General features: G+C 39.5%; 1 protein-coding gene across 2 annotated transcripts in view; it reads right to left on the reverse strand.

Moving 5' to 3' along the window:
• The window catches only part of DIAPH1 (diaphanous related formin 1), a 393,428-nt gene that overhangs the window by 130,770 nt on the left and 237,352 nt on the right, over positions 1–25,306 (reverse strand). The window lies entirely within an intron of this gene.

Consider the following 25,306-nt stretch of genomic DNA (forward strand, 5'->3'; position numbering starts at 1 on the left):
TAATGATCAGGAATTTTCATTTTGTTCACAGGTTCATAAATCATTTTCAAGAATAGATTATATTTTTGTTTCAACAAATGAAGTGCAACAGGTGATTAAAGCTTCTATAGATCCTATTATTATTTCGGATCATGCAGGAATATGGATAGAATTACAATTGGATAAATTGGAAAAGAGTAGACCTCTTTGGAGATTTGATAATGCACTGCTTGTGGATGAAAAATTTTTGGAAAATTTCAAAACACAAATTAAAGATTTCTTTCAAATGAATTTAGTGGAGGATACATCTATTGAGAATGTATGGGATGCATTTAAAGCAACTATGAGGGGTAATATTATATCATATTCAGCTTTTATTAGGAAACAGAATAAAATGCAATATATAGAATTAGAAAAAGAAATCAAAATATTAGAAGCTAAATTAATAAACAAATGGGAAAATGAGATATTGCAAGCTCTGTTGAAAGCAAAAGGTAAATATAATGAATTAACTTCAAAAATGATAAGAAAGGATTTGTTTTCCAAACAAGCAGTGTATTATGGAAATTCTAATAAGGCGGGGAGATTATTGGCAAATTATCTTAAAGCAAAAAAAAGGAAAACTAATGTTAATGGGATAAAAGATGATAATGGTATAATAACAAATCAAACAGATATAATTTTAAAACAATTTCTAAAATTTTATAAAGATCTGTATTCTTCTGAGCCTTATTTGGAGAGACAAAAAGATGGTAAAAATTTTTTAGATTTAATTAATGGACCTAAGGTTCCTGATCATATAAAACGGAGTTTAGATGAACCTATATCATTAAAAGAATTAGAAACAGCATTGAGATCTCTTAGAGCTGGATCCGCTCCAGGTGGTGATGGTTATACAGTAGAATTTTATAAAACATTTCAAAATATCCTTTCCCCACATTTACTAAATTTATATCAAACACAACTTATAAAAGGTGATATTAAAGGTACTATGGCTGAATCAATAATAATTGTTCTGCCTAAGCCAAATAAAGATCCTACTTTGGTTTCGAACTACAGGCCTATATCTTTAATAAATGTGGATAATAAACTTTTGGTGAAAATTTTGGCTTTGAGATTAGCCAAAGCTCTCCCACATATTATAGATATGCATCAGACGGGTTTCGTTGCTAAAAGACATTCCTCTAATAACTCTAGATTATTGTTTCATATGTTAAATTTATCAAAAAAAATAGATGAACCGACTTTTACAGTTTCCTTGGATGCAGAAAAAGCGTTTGATAGGGTAGAATGGAATTTTATGTATCAAGCTTTAGAATGGTTTGGTATAGGTTCTGGATTTATACAAATGGTAAAAACATTGTATAGCTTCCCGATTGCAAGTTTAAATATTAATAATATGATATCTGAAGGTTTTCAATTGCAGAGGGGAGTTAGACAAGGTTGTCCTTTATCTCCTTTGTTATTTGATGTTATATTAGAACCCTTATTGTTAGCAATACAACAAACGGGGGAGATACAGGGTATTCCATATTCAGATATGGAATATAAAATTTTGGCTTATGCTGATGATATTTTGCTTTATTTGAAAAATCCAGAATCTACCTTATCTTCTTTATTGGAATTAATTGATAAGTTTGGTAAATTTTCAGGTTATAAAATTAATTGGAATAAATCTGAAGTTATACCCTTAAATGTTCATTGTGTAAAAGGACTATTTAAAGATTTTCCGTTCATATGGAAGGAAGAAGGATTTAAATATCTTGGCATTCAAGTTAAAAATACAATTGAAGATACTGTAAAAGAAAATGAAAAATTTGTATTAAAAAAAGTTACGGAGTTGTGTGAGCAATGGAACCCTTTACATATTTCTTGGTGGGGGAGAGTTCAAACTATTAAAATGATGATCTTGCCTGTAGTTTGCTACCAAATGAGTATGATACCTATTTATTTTCAGGGGTCCTTTTATAAAAAGATTAATAGCATTTTAACGAAATTTCTTTGGCTTGGTAGAACACCTAGAATAGCTTTAGTAACTTTGCAAAAATCAATTAAGGAGGGAGGGGTAAATTTTCCAAATTTTTATAGGTACCATCAAGCCTATATTCTACGTCAGGGTATGTATTGGATCCTCCCAGAACTTATAGATAATGTACCAGATTGGTTATATTTGGAATGGCGCCTTATGTTTCCCCTAAATTTAGTTCACCTTCCAAGTATTAACATGCCTAGAAGATACAGAGAAAACAAAATATTAATGGATACTTGGAAAACGTTGAGATTTATTAGTAAATTAACACCTATCCCAATAAACAAATCAACAAATCAATCTTTATGGATAAACTCCAAGATCAAAATTGGCGGAGCTCAAATCCTTTGGAAGAACTGGATTATTGCAGGCATTAGATCTTTGGATGACGTTATTTCAGAAGGTAAACTGCTGGATTTTTCACAATTGCAACATAGATTTGGTCTTAGTAAAACACAAAGTTTTAAATGGTTGCAATTGAAGCAGGCCATTCAGGTTGGGTTCCCTGAATGGAAAACATTGAATAATCAATATAGTTTAAAGTTCTTATGTTTTCAAGCAGACTTCCTAGGACATCAAGCCGCATTGTGGTATAAATTAATATCTGGATATATGAATAAAAAGCCAAAAAATGGTCTAAGAGACATTTGGAGCATTGAGATTAAGCATCAAATTAATGCATCTCAATGGCCACTAATTTGGTCTTGGAGAATAAGATGTACAGTGTCAGCATCTATGAGACAAACTTGGTTCTTTTTATTACATAGAGCTTTTTGGACCCCTACACGTTTGCAAAAATTAGACAGTTCTAAGTCCAATAAATGCTGGCACTGTAATCTAGAACCAGGGACTTTGGATCACTTACTATATCATTGTCCCTATATTAAAAGTTTTTGGAATTCAATTTGGCCACAAATTAATAAATTGATGGAAAATCATATAGCTATATCATATGATACAATATTATTTGGAATGATGATGAGGAAAAAAGTCAAATTTCACCAGAAAATAACAAGCTTTTATTAATTATGACAGGGGTTGCCATTCAGCATATAACTAATAATTGGAAAAATTATAACAACCTAAATTATACATTTTGGTGGAATACAATATGTCATATATTTAAAATGGAAAGAACGATAGCAATACAAAGAGGGACATATACTAAATTTATAAAAATATGGGGGCCATTGACAAAATACTGCAATGAATAAATAGTAGGTTTTTTCTTCTTCTTTTCTTCTTTTAAATATCTTTTTTATGACACACATAGAGGGGGGGTAATGAAAATAATTTCTACATAATATGTTATAATATGTTATACAAAACGTAATGTATGAATGAAAAGTAATAGAAGGGTGGAGGGAGGGAGAGGTGATAAAAATATATTTAGAATATGATATATTAGATATAAAATGATATTGTGTATTTATCAATTGTTTTTTAATATTTTGTACATTTTATGTAAAATTTGAAAATTAAAAATAATATATGAAAAGTAATAGAAGGGTGGGGGGAGGGAGAGGGGGAAAAATATATTTAGAAATATGATGTATTAGATATAAAAGTGATATTCTGTATTCATCAATTGTATTTTAGGATTTTGTACACTTTATGTAAAATTTGAAAATAAAAAATAATAAGGAAAAAAAAAAATCTCTTTTATTGTCCTTTTCAAATAATAAATCTTTTGCAAAGGTGGTATATTCACTTCTGTAATTTTCAATATGGAAAACTAAAAAGTGTCCAGTTTTTTTGTTTTGTTTTTTTTTTACTGATGGGAGGTGGCATCAACGCAGGTGCATATTTACGCTCTAATGTATAAAACAATACCAATTCACTTCCCCAGTGGATGGAGAGAGGAGGAGAAATGGGTTGGGCTGTGGAGGTAAGGGGGAGAGGGAAATTAAGGTAACAGGCTAGGAAGGAAGAAGAGCAAACTTCTAAACATAGAAACAGATGGCAGATAAGGCCCATCTAGTCTGCCCACCCCAATAACCCTCCCCTACCTTTCTCTACCTAATTGGAAGATACATAAATAAAATAAAGAGAATACAGTATAAACAGATAAGAGGAAAAAATGAAAAGGCAGAGTTGAAAGTCTGAGAAAAATAACTACTATTTGGGTTTCTGACTGGTACTTGTGACCTGGATTGGCCACTGTGGAGGCAGGATACAGAGCTAGATGGACCATTGGTCTGACCCTGTATGGCTATTCTTATGTACAGATCCAGGGGGCCCCACAGCCTGAACTTCTCTTCCTCTTCTCTCTGTCTCCCTCACTTCCCGATCTGTTACTTTTCACTGGGGCCCCAACATGGCAGCCATTTCTCACAAGCTGCCGGTGGCTGCCCCGAAGCTTTCCTTCTGCAGCTATCTGCCCTGTTGGAAACAGGAAGTTGCGGCAAAGGGAAAACTTTGGGGCAGCTGAAAAGTAACATTTGGACAGTGGGAGGGGGGAGAGAGGAGGAGAAGCAGTCTGCCCCGGGTGCTCCAAGGTTTGGTGTCATTAACTTCTTCCAACAGCAACAGCATTTACAATTCGCTGCTGTTGCCAGCTTCGAGCCTACCTCTCTGCCGGGTCCTGCCTACTTCCTGTTTCCATGAAGGCAGGACCCGACGGAGAAGAAGGCCCGAAGCCAGCAACAGCAGCAAATTGTGAATGCTGCTGCTGCCCGAGAAAGTTCATGACGCTAGGTCTTGGAGCACCCACTTAGGTGCTGCACTGCCAACTGGGGATGGGGTGACAGAAAAAGGAAAGGGAGCAGAGGGGGAGAGAATTGCTGCACCTAACTGGAGGAAGAGAGGGAGAGAGAGAGGGAGAAAGAAGATGAGGAAGGAGGGAAAGGAAGGAAAGGATATGCCAGTGCATGGAGGGGAGGGAGGAAGAGATGCCAGGGCATGGAGGGAAAGAGGAAGGTATGCCAGGGCATGGAGGGAAGGAGGAAGGAGAGTTTCAAGTTTAAGTTTCAAGTTTATTAAAAGATTTTTTAGACCGCCTATTCAAATTTCTAAGTGGTTTACAATATAAAATTACATAAAAACAGATTATAAAATTACATGAAAACACATAAAATGGGGGATACTATATAACAACCAAACATAACATCTGAACATGGTAACTTAAAACGAAGATAGTGGGGAAGAACTACAATAATTAAAGAAAAGATAAAACATAAAAGGGTAAAACAATAGGTTAGGATTAAAACGGCAGTAGTTTAAATTTTAAGATTTAGATTTTGCCCTTAGAAGGACAATTGTTAACCAAAGGCGTCATGAAACAAAAATGTCTTTAGTTTAGCTTTAAATTGTTTTATCGGATTCATAGCGCAGATAATTAGGCAGATGCCAGAGCAGAGGGGAAGGGGAGGAGACCGATACCAGACCTGGGAGGAGTAAAGGAGGAAGGAGACATATACCAGATCTGAGGAGAGGAAAGGAAGAGAGAGAGAGATGCTAAAATCTGCTGGGAGAGATGGAAGGGAGAGGCAGATAGTTTCTGGAAGAGGCACAGAAAGAGAGCAGGTGCCATATGGAAGAGGCAGAGAGAGGGCAGACAGTGGATGGAAGGAAGAGAATGATAAGATGAGGAAAGCAGAAACCAGACAACCAAGGTAGAAAACAATTTCTATTTGTTTTATTTATTTATTTTTGCTTTAGGATAAAGCATTATTGTAGCTGTGTTGATAATTGTTTATTAATAGAAAATGGAAATAAGGTGATCCTGTTTATTGAACTAATTTTAATACATTCTATTACTAATTCAGAGATCATAACTCCTTTCCTCAGGTCACGACAGGGATACTGTAACAGCAGTATAGTTTACTGACCTGAAGAAAGAGGTTTTAACCTCTGAAAGCTAAGTGAGAAATGTACTAGTCCAATAAAATGGCAGGCACTAAATTTTCTTCCCACCATGCTCCATGTCTCCTACCCAAATGCAAAATATAAATTGGTGGGCTTCCCAAAGCCCTGACAACTGAAGATCTCTTCCTCTAGGAAGGAAGTGGAAATGTTCAGAGATGTTTGGAGGTTGCATAGAAGAAAAACTGTACACTGGCACTGGTATGGTAATCTTTATTGTTTGTTTTGAATTTTAAAATAAAAGAAATAAAGTGGAAATAAAGAAGTAAATAAATGGAGGTGGAGCAGGGGGCATGGTGGGGAGGGGAGGGGCATAGTGGGGCAGGAGGCCCAGTGGACTTGTGTGCCTAGGGGCCCTCGACAAATTAATCCTGCCCTGCCCGCTGGCCTCCCGCTGCTGTGCTGTCCTGTTCGACTTCCCCACTGGCCTCCCGGAATGAATTTTCCTAATTTCAGCAGCCTGCAATAAGATCGCTGGCGCTAGCAATCTTTGCAAGCTGCTGTATGGCTTCAGAGCTCTCTTCTCTCTGCTTCGGTCCCACCCCCTTCTCTGACAGAAGGGGCGGGACCGCGGCAGAGAGAAGAGAGCTCCGAAGCCGTACAGCAGCTTGCAAAGATTGCTAGCGATCTTATTGCAGGCTGCTGAAATTAGGAAAATTCATTCCGGAAGGCCAGGGGGAACACGCAGGTCTTCCGGGGGGTGCAGCCTTCTAGGGGGAGGGGGGGGTACAGGCCTTCAGAGGAGATAGGCAGGCCGGCCTTCGGGGGAGATGCAGGCCTTCAAAGAGGGGGGAGACAGGCAGGCAGGCCTTTGGTGGGGGGAATGCAGGCCTTCAAAGGGGGAGGGGGGACAGGCAGGCAGGCTTTTGGGGGGATATAGGCCTTCAAAGGGGAGGACAGGCAGGCAGGCCTTTGGGGGGGAGATGCATGCCTTCAAAGGGGGGGACAGGCAGGCAGGCCTTCGGGGAAGGGATGCAGGCCTTCAAAGGGGGGGACAGGCCTTCAAAGGGGGGGACAGGCCTTTGGGGGGATGCAGGCCTTCAAAGGGGAGGTGCAGGCCTTCAAGGGGTGGGGAAAGACCAAGGGGGGGACAGATCAGGGGAGGGGGGCCCTGGTGTAGAAGTACACGGAGGGAGGGAGGGAAGGAGAGGTTCAAAGAGACGTGCATATGCCAGACTTTTGGATGAAGAGATAATGGGTCTGAAAATAGAGGAGAGGAAGAGAGATGATGGACAATGGGATTTAGGGAGAGAAGTTAGACACAAGAGATGGTGTGGAGGGGGGGACAGAGATACTGTATATGAGGGTAGTTGGGAAAAGAAAGGGAGAGATGGTGAACCCTGGGGTGGTGGGGAAGGAGAGAGAGATGCTGGATGAAAGGGTAGTTAAGAAAAGGTGGATCTGCGGATGGAGACGAAGGGAAACAAAGGGAAGGACAGAGATGGCAGATGGATGGTTAGAATGGAGAAAGAAGGAGACCCTGGCAAGCAAGTTATCAGAAGACAACCAGAGCCTGGGACCAACAAGATTTGAATAATGACCAGACAACAAAAGGTAGAAAAACTAATTCTATTTTCCATGTTGTGATTACAATATGTCAGATTTGAAACGTGTATCCTGCCAGAGCTGGTGTTAGACTGTAAACGTGAGCTAGGATTTAAGAGAGAGAGGAAAAGTCTTTTTTGTTTACACCACAGCGCCAGTGTAGTTAGGAGAAGGCAAAGAGGGTGAAGAGGCTATAAAATAAACCCACCAGGATGTTTGAAAAAAAACACCCAATTGGACAGGAAAATCGAATCGAAAAACCAATTCAGTAGGCTGAATCGAATCGAAATTCTTTTGCCTGAATCAGGCAGCACTACTGAGTACCTTCTAAAGCCTTCTTTACAAGTAGCAACTCAAAACCGATGCTCACGTGGCACTGAGTCTTTCCTCTGATGAAACTTTCTGTTTCTACTTGGACGGGATCAGCACAGAGGGAAGGCTCAAGGCTTGTGTGAGCAGCAAGGATGAAGAACTTAAGCTTTAAAAGGTACAGGAGGAAAGGCTGGGGGGTGAAACTGAGACATCCAATCATCTGGGGAAGGGGAGAAAAAGATTCTGGGTAGGAGGCATGAGCAGAGGTGCAAGATCTTGAGGAAGATGGGAGATTCTTTTTTTTAATCAAAAACAATGTATATAGGATAACGAGAGATCAATCATAAATCCACAAAAATACCTCCCTTTATCACTGTTTCTAATTAAGAATTTGAAAATTGAATAAAAGGGAGGTATTTTTGTAGATTCTTTTTGTTTCCCTGAAAGGAACTGACCCAGTTGAAAAACAAGATTTCTGAATAGAAGCCCCAGTTTTCCCAGGCTTGTAACACCTTACTTTTCTGAAGCAAGATTTAGCAGATCTAGAATAAGACCTTGGTTTGACTTCTGGGAGAAGCCGAGATCTGGAGTCTCCTTGATTTTAACTAGCTTTCATGGGTCCTCACCAAACAGAAGCTTGCCTCTGAAAGATAAACTTAACTAGGTGAGATTTGGAAGCCATGTCAGCTGCCCGGTGTCTCAACCATAACCATCTTCTAGCAGAAATAGTCAGCACCATTTACTTAGCTGAAACTCTTAAAATGTCATAGAATGCATCTGCAAGATAAGATAAACATGTTTCAAGAGAAGGGAAAAAGTCTGGGGGTGATTCCAATGTAGACAACCGCTAAGCCCATGATAAAGAAGCCTTGGCACCATAAGAACTGCATAATACAGCTTACAAGCTGAGTACTGCTATCTGAAAGGAAAGATTTAAAGATGACTTGAGCTTGCTGTCATGTACATCTTTAAGAGCTGTGCGACCTTCAATTGGAATACTTGTAGTTGTCTTTTTGGTACATGCATCCAGGTAAATTAAACTGCTCTAGTCTGAAGAAAGTAGTGAATAAAGCCACCTTGAGACTGGAATCTGGAATTTCCCATTGAGTCACAATAAGCTCTTGCATTGCCTCATGAAAACGAAAGGTCTTTGGAGGTTTCTTCATGTCAGACATAATAGAAGGGATACTACATTAGCAGCAGTTTGAAGCAGCTACAATTAAGGATAATATTTTAATTCATTGAAAACTTGAAGCGAAAGAAAATTATAATCAGAGGTTAAATCTTTGTTTCCTGAATTTTCCTTTAATAATAATAATAAATAATAATAACTTTATTTTTCTATACTATACCGCCATTAGCCCCAGGTGTTCTACCCATTGATTTTCTTAAAAGATACTTATCTGAGAATTTAAAAATTCCCCTAAATAATATTCCTCCAATTAATAAAATGTATTATTTGCCAAATAGAAAGGCTTCACAAAAGGAATCAGGAAAAAAGAATGCTCAAGAGGCTGATTGATTTTGAAAATGTGTCTGTATTTCTTGAACAAATTTTAACAGCTAACACAGAGAGCTACTAATCTAATCTAATCTAATCCTTAGGTTTGTATACCGCATCATCTCCACGTTCGTAGAGCTCGACGCGGTTTACAGTAGGAGAAATAGGAAGGAACTACAACAGAGGGTTAGAGGTAGAAGTGTGAAGAAAATTTAGAGGACTTGGGATGCCAAGATATAAGAGTTTCCTTGATTCCTAAATTGGAGGGAGACTTACATTTTTTGAGAAAAGCCAGGTTTTCAGATGTTTGCGGAAAACTTGGAGAGAGCTCAAGTTCCGAAGAGGGGAAGTAAGGTTGTTCCAGAGCTCAGTGATTTTGAAGAGGGAGGGAGGTCCCTAGCTTTCCTGTGTGGGAAATGCCTTTTAGCGAGGGAAAGGATAGTTTTAATTTGTGGGAGGATCTGGTGGTATTAGGGTTTGAGGAATTCCAAGAAAGAGGGATAAAGGAAGGGAGGATACCATATAGGATTTTGAAAGTTAAACAGGCGCATTTATAGTGGACCCTGGCGATTATCGGAAGCCAGTGGAGCTTGGCCAGGAGCGAGGAGACATGGTCAAATTTACTTTTAGCGAAGATGAGCTTGGCCGTGGCATTCTGAATCCGTTGGCGTCTGTGGAGGTTTTTCTTAGTTAGGCTTAAGTAGATAGAGTTGCAATAGTCCAATCTGGAGAGCTACTCTCTTGGTGTCTTTTGTTTTTGATCAGGACGCTAATATGATCTTGAAACTATATTTTAAGAACTCTCAGAAACTGTTTAGGGGTCAGAAAATATGGTTATATCCTGATGTTTCTAAAAACCACTCAGGAACGAAGAAATTATTTCCTTTCTTTACGTCAAGAGACAAGTTAGGTGCCACATTGCTCCTTGAGTATCCCTGTAAGTGTCTGGTTAGGTACTTGGGTGTCAAATATACATTTTTTTCTCAAGAACATCTGAAGCAGTTCCTAGATATCAAGAAGATTGTCAAGGAATGATTAAAAAAGGGGACTTTTTGAATAATTTAGTTGTTGAATCACACTAAGCATTTTCCTTAAAATGATATGCATTTCATTTCTCCTTGAAATATATGTTGACTACCCCTGTTATTGTAGTCTAAAAAAAGGGATTAAGATTGTTATATTATAAGAAATTTTCTTTTTTTTCATTCTTGAATTATTTTACTTCTCTGTGTTTCATGCAGCAAGATGTATTCTTCTGAATTTTATTTGAAACTTATAAATAAAAAAAAAAAGAATAAGGAGCAGGTTGATAAACTACTAAGTTCCTAAGAATACCAGATAAAGGGCAATAATCTAGAAAGAAGAGTTTTAATACAATTAAGGCAATGCATGCAAATCTCTCATATACATATATTCACTGTGGATAACCTGAAAACTTGACTGTCCTGCTCAAGAAATGGCGGTATAGAATATTCCTGGAAGGAATCCAATTTCAAATAATCAAGGAATATACATGCCCATGAAAATCCACACAAGAAAGGAAAGGGGTTGTAGCTCCTTTATTCTGTATAAAAAAGGAAGCATCTCCTTAGGTTTATCCTGCTTAGTGACACCCAATGGAGTAGTAAAGGGGGGGGGGGGTCGAACCACCCCAGGCGCTGTCTTAGTGAGGGCGCTGGCACCTCTCCACCCCTCCCGGTACCTCTTTAAATCTTTGCCAGCCTGAGCAATTTCTCCGGCCTGGCTCCCCTCTGAAATTGCTTCCTGGTCACGGGGCCAAGAAGTAATGTCAGAGGGAAAGCCAACACTGTCATGAGCAGCAGGCCAGAGAAGCTGCTCGTGCTGGGGAAGATTTAAAGAGGTACTGGGGTGAGAGGGAGCACGTGTGGCACTAGAGGAGGTAGGAGTACCAGATTTTAGTTGAAAATATGACATCATCGCTTTGAAAATATGACAAAGCGATTAATCAAAAATTTAATAAACTTGAAACTTGAAACTGGAAATCCAGACATATGATAACCCTAGGGGAAGGAGCAGGGGGTGGAGAGGAGCAGGGGTGGGGGGGCACCATCACCTCGGGTACCTCCAACACTCACTACACCACTGGCGACACCCACTGTTTGCAAAAGAGCAGAACAGGCTCTCTTGCTAGTATAATACCACTATGCACAAAAGGAATAAAACGGACTCCTATGCAGAGACACCAATACCACATGCAAGTGAAATGGATCTCAGACCAATTGAATGAGCCACAGGAAGAGCAGGACTCTTTCCCAGACAACTCATTTTGTCTGGTTTAAATACTAAACAGAGTGCCATCACTTTTCCAGTCATGTTACTTGAAATAGTTCTAAAACCTCATATGTGCTCATACAGGAAACAAGAACAAGAATTGAAATGTGTATGTGTATTTACTTCAAAATCTCCCCATCACTGTTATGGTATTCTCAGCCTCAGAAAGGCAAAGTCTACGAGTATTTTTAAATTTTTTGTAACATCTGAACTCTGGTAATAGCGAGATCTCATTTTTCTTCAATGAATGACACTTTAGTGGCTATCATTTTAGCCTTAAAAAAGCTAGTTTCCCCACTTTCATTTTCAAATCTTTTGTTTGCTTTTTTTGTTTTTATTGCTTGTATTATTCAGACAAAATGGAGATGATTCATAAGTAAAAAGCACACGCCTTAAAATGGCTGAATGCAGTAAAGGATGAGAAAGCACTCCAGAACAGCTCAAGGGCACACCCCTGCTGTCAGAAGATGTGAAGTGAGAGTATGCCGCACACCAGAATATTTCACAAAAGTACAGCAGAATTCAGTTTTGTCTGCACAGCATGTTAATTTCCACAGAAATTCCTGCCATGAGGTTCTTTATCCTTCCATTTTAGCAAATCTGATTTAGAAACAGGAAGACAAAGATAACACTGATAAGCACAATAATGTGTGTAGTAAACTACAGGAGAAAGGAACAGATTTTTTCTCACTGCAGCAAACAGAAACAGTCTTCTAACGTGACAGTCCATTTTAGAGAACATCTGCAACACAATCTGACCCCAGATATCCTAAGGCAAATCCCCTGCATATAATTATTCCCATGCAAGTCACCCTGTCAGGCCTTTTACAGCCCTCTCTTTATTGAAAGCTATACAAATTTAGAGAACTTACAGTGTATATTCATCAATCTAAAACTCCATGAATGTTAACAACTCTACTGCTTTTCAAAACCTTAGTGTACTGTAAACCCAATCTCAAATTAACTGATTCAGTATGCATTTCTATGAAATAGATCTGATCTAATATTAGTTAATCTCATGGATTTGATTCTTCTAACTATTCCCTCCATATTTGTGGGGGTTAGGGACTTTGCCCCCTTGCAAATACAAAAAAAATTGCGACTTTTTCCTTTCATATTCACAGAATTTGGGCTACAGCCCTCGAGAATACCATAAATTTGCAAATAAACATTCCCTCTATATTTGCAGCATAGAATGATTTAAGATAAACAAGTTCTTGCACTGTACTGTATACTTTAGCACTACAATTCAAGTATTATAGAACTGATATGTACAAGCATATACTATAATCCCATTAAATCATGGAAAATCCACACTAACACAAAATGTTACACCCAAGCCCTGAATTAAATTATGGCATATTGTTCACACAGAGGAGCAGCATGTCAGTTTCCTGCTATGTGAGCCTTTGCAGCCCTGAAGAAGTGGCATGTCAGCCACGAAATGATCGTAGGCTGGCTGCAAATAGTTTTTCCTGAACTTGCACTTTACGTTTGTAGTTGCTTTTAGAACAGTTTTGCGTGTGTGCGTGCGTGCGTGCGTGTGTGTGTGTGTGTGTGTGTGTGTGTGAGTTCAGTGCTTGCTGCTGGGTGTTCAATTCTCTTTTGGGGAGATTTTGTAACCGGTACGGTATTTAGATCAATAAAGAAAGAGGAACTTAAGACAAACTTCATATACATTGGGATCTCATGTCTGGCAGAATAGTTGAAACACATTCACACCCTGGTATTCATGCTTGCTTGGGGGTATAAAGGGCCAAGATGAAATACCAACCTCTCATGGAAACAACTCTCCACACCCTCTATAATAGCACTGAGCAAGGCCTGCAAAAACACATCAACAGGCACACCCTAACATGTAGCAACACACAATTGCAAAAGGGAACACCACAACCTTAAATAATGAACAGTGAAAACTTCACAGGTTAGCAGCAGCTCTTTGCATCATCTTTACATTTTCATGGAGCAAGAACATCATCTTATGCCATGAAGAAAACATTATGTATAGCAGAAATAAAAGGAGTCAAGATATTTGCTTACAATCCCAAAATATGGGGTGGAGGGGGGAAACTAGAGCATGAACAGGACAATGAAACCTCTCAGTGTTAATGGAAGATTTACTTGCTTTTTACTGCAAGGAATTTGATGAAAGAAAATGCTGTTATTTTGATTAGCACAGGCATATGGTTCACATTAACAATAAAGTCATCCTGTCAGAAAAGAGCATTTTTTAAAAACTCTTTGAAACAAAACCTGACACAAATACAACTGAAGCATACCACTCAGAATAAAAAGCAAAGTATTTGCAATATATCATAAGATGCTATAGTGGGAGTCCAGAGAAGAGCGACAAAACTGATAAAGGGTATGGAAAACTTCTCATACGCTGACAGATTGGAAATGCTGGGGCTATTCTCCCTGGAAAAACGGAGACTTAGAGGAGACATGATAGAAACCTTCAAAATCATGAAGGGCATAGAGAAGGTGGACAGGGACAGATTCTTCAGGCTGTGGGGAGCCACAAGTACAAGGGGGCACTCGGAGAAATTGAAAAAGGACAGGTTTAGAACAAATGCTAGGAAGTTCTTCTTTACTCAGAGGGTAGTGGACACATGGAACGCGCTCCCGGAGGCTGTGATAGGCCAGAGCACGCTACAGGGGTTCAAGGAGGGTCTGAATAGGTTCCTGAAAGAAAAGGGGATTGAGGGGTACAGATAGAAGTGGAGGTAGGTTCAGAAATAGTCAGAAACCACTTCACAGGTCGTGGACTTGATGGGCCACCGCGGGAGCGGACCGCTGGGTACGATGGACCTCTGGTCTGACCAAGTGGAGGCAACTTCTTATGTTCTTTTGTTCCTATATTCTACATTTACAGTAATTAGACAGAAAAGTATATTTCTTAAATTAAATGTCTGCTTAAATAATCTGTCCCATTTAACAACTATTCACAATAACAGGTAATAAATAATTGGAACAAGATTTAATTTTGGTAAAATGTAAAAGGAAAGGTTACAAGGGGCAACAGGAACCTCAGAGAAATCTTTCACATCGCCCAGAAACAGCTCTACTGCATTTCTCAAGGGAACCTCTCTTCTTGATACAGTACAGACCAAGAGATTTGTTTTTGTAAAGAGCCTCAAAAAATTACCATACTGAGTTATTTTTTCTTAACCACAAGATAGGAAGGAATGTGCGTCTCTTGTCCCTCTGCTGAATATGAGAAATCAACATGGCTGAGGCTCTGAAATCTGATCAGAAAGCTGTTTATACAAAAGCCACCATAAACAGGTTTGCTGGCAGACAGAACAGTCTCTGGAGAGAGCAATTTAAAGGTAGAGACAAAGGAAAGCTGTGGTGGAAGGTTTATCGCAAACAACACTATAAAAAAACGCTGCCAGATGGAGCACAGCTGCAAAGACAGACAGCCATACTAAAGCCTCTCTCTTTGTTCTTTGTGAAAGCCTTTACTTTTTCCTTTCTTTGTCTGCAAAAAGGCAGCCAGCACAGGGTGGGGAACGGAGAGGATGTTTAGGTTAAAAAAAAAAAAAGGTAGGCAGGAATGTTGTCTGGGTTACTGAAAATCAGCTGACATTCCCCTCCAATCAAAACCAGATGATCTCCCCGCAGCACTCTGTGCTAAAATAGCTCAACTGCACACCCCTGGTGGCTGAAAAGAGCAAAGCACAAGCCTTATGGACTAACTTAGGGAAAGAAACAAAAACAAAAATATATACTTTTATACAGGAGAAAAAAAGGATTTCTGCCAGGAAAAAATTAGAATAGATTAGAGCAAAAACTAAAAACAGAACTATAAAAACTGTATTAGTTTAATCCTTATAATTAAATAAATCAACCACTGCTAACAGTAGCATATAATTGTTTATTTTCCCATAACCTGAAGAATTTTGGGCTTCTAGAACACACGGATTAGGCAAAGGTGACAGTCACAATACTACTTCTCCCTTAGGTCAATGTATTGTTTGCCATTAAGTCAATTCTTGTGTTTTTTTTAGGGCTTCAGACATGCCAATTGGTTACCCATATTCTCATAGTAACCAAATATCTCCGTGGCTATGGCTTCTTCATTTGCCCCCTCTGTTTTATGTTATACACATTGCTATTATTTGTATTTTCAATTTTCTTGTATAGTTTAAAGTGCTTAATGCTTAAATAGTAAATAAATATGAACTTATCTTAAAAAATCTTTTGTGCATTTCATTCGCTCTTATCGACTCGGGAAAGGGACCTGTCACTCCGACATGTTTCACCGTTAGGCTGCTTTAAGAAAGAGTCCCCCTTTAACCATTTATGCAAACCATCCCGATCTATAGAACTTCTATAGTCACAATACTGGCACATGTGTGTTTGAACGCTAATGGGGATTTCTTGTGGCTCTAGACTAAAACTTAGGTATAAAATTTTATAGTTAAACGGACGATATAACAATTGCCATCCTAGTTCTCACTTCCTTATCTCATACAATGCGGTTAACAGTGACGGTACCCACCATTATTGAGTAATGGATGACTGGATTCAAATTAAAACTCAATTAAGATGAAAATAAATTGTTTTATACTACTCTATGTAAGACCAATAACATCAAAACATTAATCTTAATGGAATTTCTTACCTGATTAACAAAACCATTAAAATTCTAGGGGGTCATACTGGATCAAAACCTGTCAATGACTTCCTACACTGATTCGGTAGTTTGAAAGTGGTTTTACACATTATGGAAACTGAGAAGTATCAGATCTTATTTTGGTATAGCCTCTTTTACATTATTGGTTCAGTCCTTAATTCTAAGCACTCTGGACTATTGTAACATTGTTTATCTCACTGGCTACCAAAAAAAACAACCTACACAGACTGCGTATTATTCAGAATACTGCTATTTGTCTGATTTTTAAGCTGAAGAAATCAGACCATATAATGGCTTAGGTTACACTGGCTTTCTGTGGAGGTCAGAGTAGTCTTTTAAATTTGAATGCATTTGTTATAAAGTGCTATATGGTCTCACCGCTAATTATCTTATTGACCATTTTGTATTTGCCTATTGAAGACACTGTGCATATTTCTGCATTGTTTACATTTCTACCTGTCAAGGGATGTCTACATGAAAGATACTTTCAGAGGCTATTCTCATATCAAGCGGCAATTAGGGATAAAGAACTCAATCGCCTGGTTCTCGATTCCTTTTCTTATTTACATTTTAGGAAATCTTTGAAAATGTACAAATCATTACAAAAATTTAACAAATAAATACATCATGTAGTGTTTGTTTATTTTAATTTTGTTGTGAACCATATAGATCTACAAGATATTGCGGTATACAAATAAATTTGTTATGTTATGTTCACAAAAATACAGAACTATTCATTTGGGTTTATACCAGATATTCCTTGGTTTCAGGGACTGATACGTGGTTCCAAAAATGTAATAAATAAACATCAAAGGCCAGACCACAGGCATAGCCTATGTGGGTCCCTAGGTAGGATGTGGCCCCTCCACTTTGGAGTCAAGCCCACCCAATCAGCAGAAAAGGAATATGTCAATCACCAAAGAATGGAGGTGCATTGTGCCCACTGTGTTAACCTTGAGCCCCAAAATAAAAAAGTCTAGATTATGCCACTGTGCCAGACTCAGGGACTTTATTGGGTTGGGGGGGGGGAGGAACTGTAAACTATAGAAGGGGTGTAAAACAAAATTCTCAACATCATACAAACCTCTTAAAATTTCAGCAGTTCCAGAGGAACTGAAATGTAACCCAATGAAATTTCTGATTTTCAAAATTTTGAAGACCTCAGGATTTTGCATCAAACAGAAATGAACTGTTTATTAATTTACATGCAATTACACTATTAACCTTTTAAGAATCTATATAACATAGACTTATTGAAGCATATCAAAATGGAGCTGTCATAAATCAGAGTCAGATAAGATTTTAATGACCACAGACAAGACCAGACAGCAGATCCCAGAGGGCAAGAGGTGATCAGAGATCCCAAGGAGGATACAAAGAAACAAACATTGTGATGGTACATGAAGATAAGCTCTTCAAACTGCAGATGGTGGACCAAAAGGGCTGTTTAGAGGGATATGCCACCAGACTTCCAACAGATGAAAGAGCCCATCATCTGTATGGAGGATAGGGTGCATGTGCGGTAAAGAAGCAAAGCAAAAGATCTTGATGGACTGCATAAAAGACCAGGAGAATAGAGAGCATCCACGTAGTTAGCCATCCAGAGACAATTAAGGAGACTATTTTGTTTGAACCCTTTGGGCGATGGATTTTGGAGCAGCTGGCTTCAGAACTACCTATCAAGGTGGAAAAATGCATGCAAATTGTGAAAAATTGCAGGAAGACCCTGGAAAATTGGCATCCAAGTGGCAGATGAAATTTAATGTGGACAAATGTAAAGTGATGTACATTGGGAAGAATAACACAAATCAGAGTTACCAGATGCTAGAGTCCAACTTGGGGGTTAGCGCCCAAGAAAAAGATCTGGGTGTCATTGTAGACAATACAATGAAATCTTCCGCCCAATGTGTGGCTGCGGCCAAAAACGCAAACAAGATGCTAGTAATTATTTTAAAAAGGATGGTTAACAAGACTAAGAATGCTATATAACGCATCCATCACTCCATGATGCGACCTCACCTGGAGTATTGCTTTCAATTCTGGTCTCCTTATCACAAGAAAGATATAGCAGCACTAGAAAAGGTTCAAAGAGCGACCAAGATGATAAAGGGGATGGGAACTCCTCTCGTATGAGGAAAGACTAAAAAGGTTGGTGCTTTTCAGCTTGGAAAAGAGAGGGGAATTATGAATGAAGTTTACAAAATCCTGAGTGGAGCAGAATTGGTACAAGTGGATTGATTTTTCACTCCGTCAAAAATTTCACAGGCTAGGGGACACTCAATGAAGTTACAGGTAAATACTTTAAAAAAAACTATAGGAGGAAATATTTTTTCACTCATAGAATTATTAAGCTCTGGAATGCATTGCCAGAGGTTTGGTTAAAGCGGAAAAGTTAAGAACATAAGAACATAAGAAGCGCCATCTCCGGATCAGACCTTCGGTCCATCAAGTCCGGCGATCCGCACACGCGGAGGCCCTGCTAGGTATTCACCTGGCTTATTTTATAGCCAACCATATCTTTATTGAGACAGACAAGGAGGAAGCCACTGCTTGCCTTGGATCGGTACCATGAAATGTTGCTACTCTTTGGGTTTTTGCCTGTACTAGTGACCTGGATTGGTCACCGTGAGGACAGGCTATTGAGCCAGATGGACCATTGGTCTGACCCAGTAAGGCTATTCTTATGTTCTTATGGCTAGGATTTTTAGTCTTTTGAATTTTGTGGAGAAGGCAGAAATCAGAATTAAAATAGAATTATAGAATTAAAAGGGAGCTGGAGTATGAGGCCATAAGTTTCACTTATTTGAAGACTACTCTGTACACGTTTCAGAGCACCATGTTTGTACAGAACTTTTAATCGGAGGATCAACTTTGCACTTCAATTCCATGCTAAACAAGCAAATGTATAAGTCGCCACAAGATTTAAGGCCATTTATGGAGTAGCTACCAAGAGACTGACCTGTATGTATAGTTGTGATGCCTTTCAAAGCCATTAACACTTAAGATAACTATCTATTTAAATTGTAATATGTACATCGCCTAGAATCTGTAATAGGCGATTCATCAAAAACTAAATAAACTTGAAACTTGAACTTGATAATGCTACTGGGATTTTTTTTTCTTGTAGTTCCTGAGATAGTTCCACACTGTGGGTAGATTTCACCATTTTGTTACACGTTTAGATGTTAAGGCATAGCACTGACTTATTCAAAACGTCAGAATCCTCCATTCATATTTACACCGAGCCTGCAGAGGTTTGAGTTTCAGTAGCTGTGATGTCAGAAAGTGATGAATGTTGAACCAGCAATAGTGCACCCTAAGATGATTGTGAGAATTAGTGGAAAGAAACAATGGTCATTGCACTTTAAGGTTAAGAATCATCACCCTTATTCAGATTCCAAGGAAGCATGGATTCAAGCTGGGCTTAAGAGTTTGAGGAGAAAAGGTGTTACAAAGATCTGGATATGGCACTTGGCGGTCAACAGGGGGAAGGAATTAGAAGACACACTCGGCTATGGCCTGGAAGGAGGTTCTCTGTTGCTGGTTGGAATGGGTTTAGGGAACAATTATAATAAAAGGAAGCTGTTGGGATGAAGAAAATGGAGGGGGGAAGTGAGATCACATATAAATGGATGTGCAACATATGTGTAAATATACAAAATAAGAGTTATGAGGAGAGAAGCTATTGCCAATAGGTGATACTTGTTGAAGAACACCTTTGGTTTTTACTGCCTCTGATGCAGCCCTTATGAGGGCGAAACATGGCCATGTTGGGTTTTTAATTACTTAATGTATTTTATAGTTTTATGTGGTGAATACATTTTACATTGTAGTTTTGGACTTCTGATCTATTGGGGGTTTTGGGGGATTTTTTTTTGCATTAAGCTCTAACTACTTCTATAGCAGTGGTAAAATTAGACTATCACCACCAGCTTTTTCTATAGGCTCAAGAAGATTTGTACAATTCCAGTTTTATACATGTATACTGTTTTCATATTGATATCTGTGAAAAACACTGTACCATTCGTCTGAACTAATTCTTAATACAACACTGCCACCATGTGGATACTTTGTATATTTTCTTATTATTTGTGTTTAGCTCAAATCTTTTTTCAGCAATAGCTCAAGGCAAGTTATATTAAGTAATAATAATAACTTTATTCTTGTATACCGCAATACCATGGAAGTTCAATGCGGTTAACAGATGAAGAGACTGTACATTTACAGCGATGTTACATATATGACAGAGATGAGGCATAAAAGATAAAGGAGTTACAGAACAGGACCGTGAAGTTCTATGCGGTTTACAATGACTATAAAAAATGTTACAAATTGAATAGAATTAACATAGTTAATATCTATTATTTAGCAGTTCTAGAGATCTGGTATTGAGAGAGAGATTGTGTGAATTAGTTTCCTATGTACTTTAGGAACAGATATGTTTTCAATTGTCTCCTAAATTCCCTATATGTATTGGCAAGCATAAGTAGTTGTTTCAGATCGTTGCCCCATAATGCTGCTTGATAAGAGAGAAGATGTTGGTGATGAATTTTCAATCTGCATCCTCTAACCGGGGGGGGTGAGGGGGGGAGAGGGGGGGAAACAAAATTCAAGTTTGAGCTTCTTTTATGTCTATTGGTTGAAAAGGAGAATAGGTCGGTTATGTATTTGGGGGCTAGACCGAATAGAACCTTGAAGCAAAAGCAGCCGAACTTAAGCCTCGCATGCGCCTCTCCATTGGCAACCAATGCAGGAGTCGGTAGGAGGGAGTTATGTGATCGAACTTCTTCAACCCCAAGATCAGCCTCACTGCTGCATTCTGCACCAGTTGTAATCGCCGCATATTCTTCTGGGAAAGCCAGATAGGTGATGTTGCAGTAATCCAGTTGGCTCAGTATGAGGGATTGTACCAGGATTGTAAATGATGGTGCGTCAAAATATGCTCTAATGGATCGAAGCTTCCAGAGAGTAAACAAAATTTTTGACCAAAGAGTCTACCTGGTCTTTCATAGTTAGGCCCTGGTCCAGCGTTACAGTCCAGCACCTTTAGAGTGGGTTGAATGTGGTAACTAAGACTGTTGTAGTATCTAGTGGGTGTGGCGAAGCTATGAAGAATTAATTTTTTTCTGAATTGAGCTTCAGTCTAAATTCAGTCATCCATTGTTCCATCGAGTTTAGTGCTTCTGTTGCCATGGGAGTAACTTCTGAGAGAGAGGTGGCGAATGGGATGGTGATCGTAGTCGTCTGCATAACTGAATAATTTTATTCTTAGTTGGGACAGTTGTGCACCTAATGTTGGCATGTAAACATTGAAAAGTAATGGGGATAGTGGTGACCCCTGTGGGACGCCAGATGGGTTACTCCAGGTGTCCGAGAGATTGCAATCAAAACGAACTTGATAGGTGCGGGATATAAGGAAGCCTCGGAACCAGTCTAACATCTCTCCTCTGATACCAATTGCATCTAAGCATTGTAGCAATTTCTCATGGTCTACTAAGTCAAAGGCGGAACTCATATCAAATTGCATAATCAGGGCATTGAGGCCTCTACTAAACAAGGAGCGTAAGTTATCTAATATGGCTGCAATTACTGTCTCAGTGCTAAATAAAGGTCTGAAGCCTGATTGGGTATCATGTAGGAGAGAGAACTGGTCAAGATATTCCATCAATTGGGTGTGCACTAATTCTTCCATGATTTTTACAAACAATGGTATGGAAGCTACTGGTCTGTAGTTGGTTACTAATGCTAGTGATTCTTTACGATTTTTTGGAACTGGGGTTATTATAAAGTGACCATTATTCACAGGGAATTTTCCGTTTTTTAAATTTTCGGACAAATAATTCAACAATGTTAGTTTAAAGTCTAATGGGGCTGTTTTCATAATTTCTGTGGGACAGGAGTCCAAGATGCAGTATGATTTTGTATACTAGTTGTATACTTTGATGTAATTATTCCATTCTAAATTTTGAAAGGAGCTCCAGATCATATCCACTGTTATTTCATTTCCTTGTCTGTTAACTATTTGATGTTCATGTATGTCGTTTGCCGAGAAGTTATTCCTTAAGTTTTTAATTTTTGAGTGAAAGTGTTGTGCTAGATTGTTTGCTGAAGGTAACTTAATGTTATGCATGGGTTGAGTGTGGCGTGTGGTATCAAATAAATTTGTAACCAAGTTGAACATTTCTTTTGTATTGGTTCCTGTCGAGCTAGTATTGGATGGGGTAACGGGACTAAATCTCGCGAGAGAACGGCACGCAGACAACTGAGCGCAAGGTTGACGGCGCGCCGAAGAAAAGCACTATTTTAAAGGGCTCCGATGGGGGGTATGGGGGGATGTGGGGGGGGGAACCCCCCCCCACTTTACTTAACAGACATTGCGCTGGCGTTGTGGGGGGTTTGGGGGGTTGTAACCCCACACATTATACTTAAAACTGAACCTTTTCCCTAAAAAACAGGCAAAAGGTTCGGTTTCAAGTATAATGAGGGGGGTTACAATCCCCCAAACCCCTCACAACGCCAGCGCGATGTCTGTTAAGTAAAATAGGGGGGTTCCCCACCAACAGCCCCCGTCGGAACCCTTTAAAATAGTGCTTTTCCTCGGCGTGCAGTCAACCTTGCGCTCAGTTGTCGGCGTGCTGTTGTCTCGCGCGATTTTGTCTATGAACCATTGGATGGGTCAATTTTGGATGAGTAGAATGCTTTGTGTTTATCTTTTATCAATTGTTTGTAGCTTTTTATGTTGGATCTCCAGATATTCCGATCTGATAGTTTTCCCGATTTTTTCCAGATCCTTTCAAGGCGTCTTACTACTTGTTTCATTTTCAAAAGTTCAGCGTTGAACCATTTATTATGTTTATTTGGGCGGCGTTTACTATTACGTTTAGGGGCAATATTGTCTAGGATGGCTGTGCTCATTTTCATCCAGTGATCCCAGAAATCAACCCCCTCTTCTATCTCTGCTTGTAGTTCATATTGAGACCAATATTCCTCTGAGTTGTTATGGCCCCTTGAGAGATATTCTTTTTTTTATTATCTTTGATTGTGTTTTAGAATGAGTCCAGGATAGGGTAAAATAGTAAGTGAAATGATCAGACCAGATGTCATGACGCCAGGTGCCCTCCGGTAGAGAGATAGAAGGATCCAGGGTCTCCTTTGTGGACATAGCTACTACATCTAAATGGCCTTTTTCATGTGTTTGTGTGGTTAGAGGGAGGTTATAATTAAGCAAAGATAGGAAGTTTTTAAAATCTTTCGCTTCTGGGTTGCCCTCTTCATCTAAGTGTAAGTTTATGTCTCCTGCGATAATATTATATGAAGGAGCAATTGAATTATATAGGACAAATTCGTAGAAATCCTCTCTGGCTTTTGTCCAACTTTTCGGTGGGATATAAAATAGTATGCAAGAAAGGGATTCTTCTAGTTCCTTATTGCTAATTTTGCATGCTAGTATTTCTAATTGATTGGTCATTTTGGAATCCAATTGTTCAAGTTCAAATCCTTCTTTAGAAACAACTGCTAAGCCTCCCCTTCTTTTGCCATCCTGATTTAGCATGAGAATTTTGTAGTTATCTGGTAGAAGGTCATTTATTATTGGATCTTCTTCAGACATTAACCATGTTTCTGTTAGAAAAAGACAGGCTATTTGCTTGCTGATGATCCAATCTTTGATTAAAAAAGCTTTGTTTCTTATGGATCTGGTGTTAAGGTATGAGCAAGGAACGGAAGTGGGTGTGATAGGTCTTGCAGATGTGGTGGTTCTGATAGGTTTTATTTCCCTTGTCCTTTTTTTGAAGGTACGTTGGTGTCTTCCTTTGCTAGTAATTACATTAATAAGATTTTCTCTATCTTCCCGTTGGTTAGTTAGGAGCCTGATAGGTTCTTCGGGGTAATGGACTATTTGTAGTTGTGGATAGAGTGCATTAATATCCTTAATGCAACCTGTTGTTAAGTAGATCAATAGAATCAGTAGTAAATTCATGATTGCAGATTAATATGACACCTTCCTATTAAAATAACTATATTGATTTCCCTGGCCTGACCTAATTTCTGAGTTTTTTAAGTGATAGTCAATTTTTGGATTATTTAAGGGGGAGCTGGTCTCCCACGCCAACCCGATGTCCTTCCCTGCGGTGGAAAGGCATGGTTTCTGTTGGGGCAACTCCCGGTTTCAGTGGAGCTACCCTGAAGAGGCTGGAGAGTGTCTGTGCAGGGCCGCAGGGGGCGTCAGGAGGCGGAGCTGGTCTCCCACGCCGACCCGATGTCTTTCCCTGCGGTGGAAAGGCAGGGTTTCTGTTGAGGCAGCTCCCGGTTTCAGTGGAGCTGCCCGAAGAGGCTGGAGAGCGTCTGTGCAGGACTGCAGGGAGCATCGGGAGGCGGAGCTGGTCTCCCACATCGACCCAATGTCCTTCTCCTGCGGTGGAAAGGCAGGGTTTCTGTTGGGGCAGCTCCCAATAGCAGTGGAGCTGCCCTGAAGATGAAAGTCCCCGAAAAGGAGCACCGCAAGGGCTGTTGGAGGCGGAGTTTGTCTCCTACACTGGCTCTTCCTTGGCAGCTGTAGCAGCAGAAATCGGCTGGGGCAGCTCCCGATAGCAGTGGAGCTGCCCTGAAGATGGAAATCCCCGAAGAGGAGCGCCACAAGGGCTGTTGGGGACGGAGTTCGTCTCCCATGCCAGCTCCAACTCCCTCCTTGGCAGCTGTAGCGGCAGGAATCGGCTGGGGCAGCTCCCGATTGCAGTGGAGCTGCCCTGAAGATGGAAGTCCCCGAAGAGGAGCGCCGCAAGGGCTATTGGGGGCGGTGTTCATCTCCCGCACCGGCTCCAACTCCATCCTTGGCGGCTGTAGCGGCAGGAATCAGCTGGGGCAGCTCCCGATAACAGTGGAGATGCCCCAGCCATTAGGAAACCTAACAAACTAATAATTTTTTAAGGTAACTAGAGAGGACAAAAATAACTGAAAAATATGAAGAAAACAACTAGGTACAGTGTAAAATCTAATATGAAAAAACTAAATGCACCTAGTGGTAGAACAGACAAAAGACTGAAACAACCTGTCTGGTAGCAGTGCAGGAGATTCTGCACAGGTTGAAAAATATCTTTCATGTTTTTGAGTTCTGATAGCGTCCTTGATAGCACTATTGGATGAC

The sequence above is a fragment of the Geotrypetes seraphini genome, chromosome 18 (assembly GCF_902459505.1).
Source record: "Geotrypetes seraphini chromosome 18, aGeoSer1.1, whole genome shotgun sequence".
Taxonomy (NCBI): Eukaryota; Metazoa; Chordata; class Amphibia; order Gymnophiona; family Dermophiidae; genus Geotrypetes; species Geotrypetes seraphini.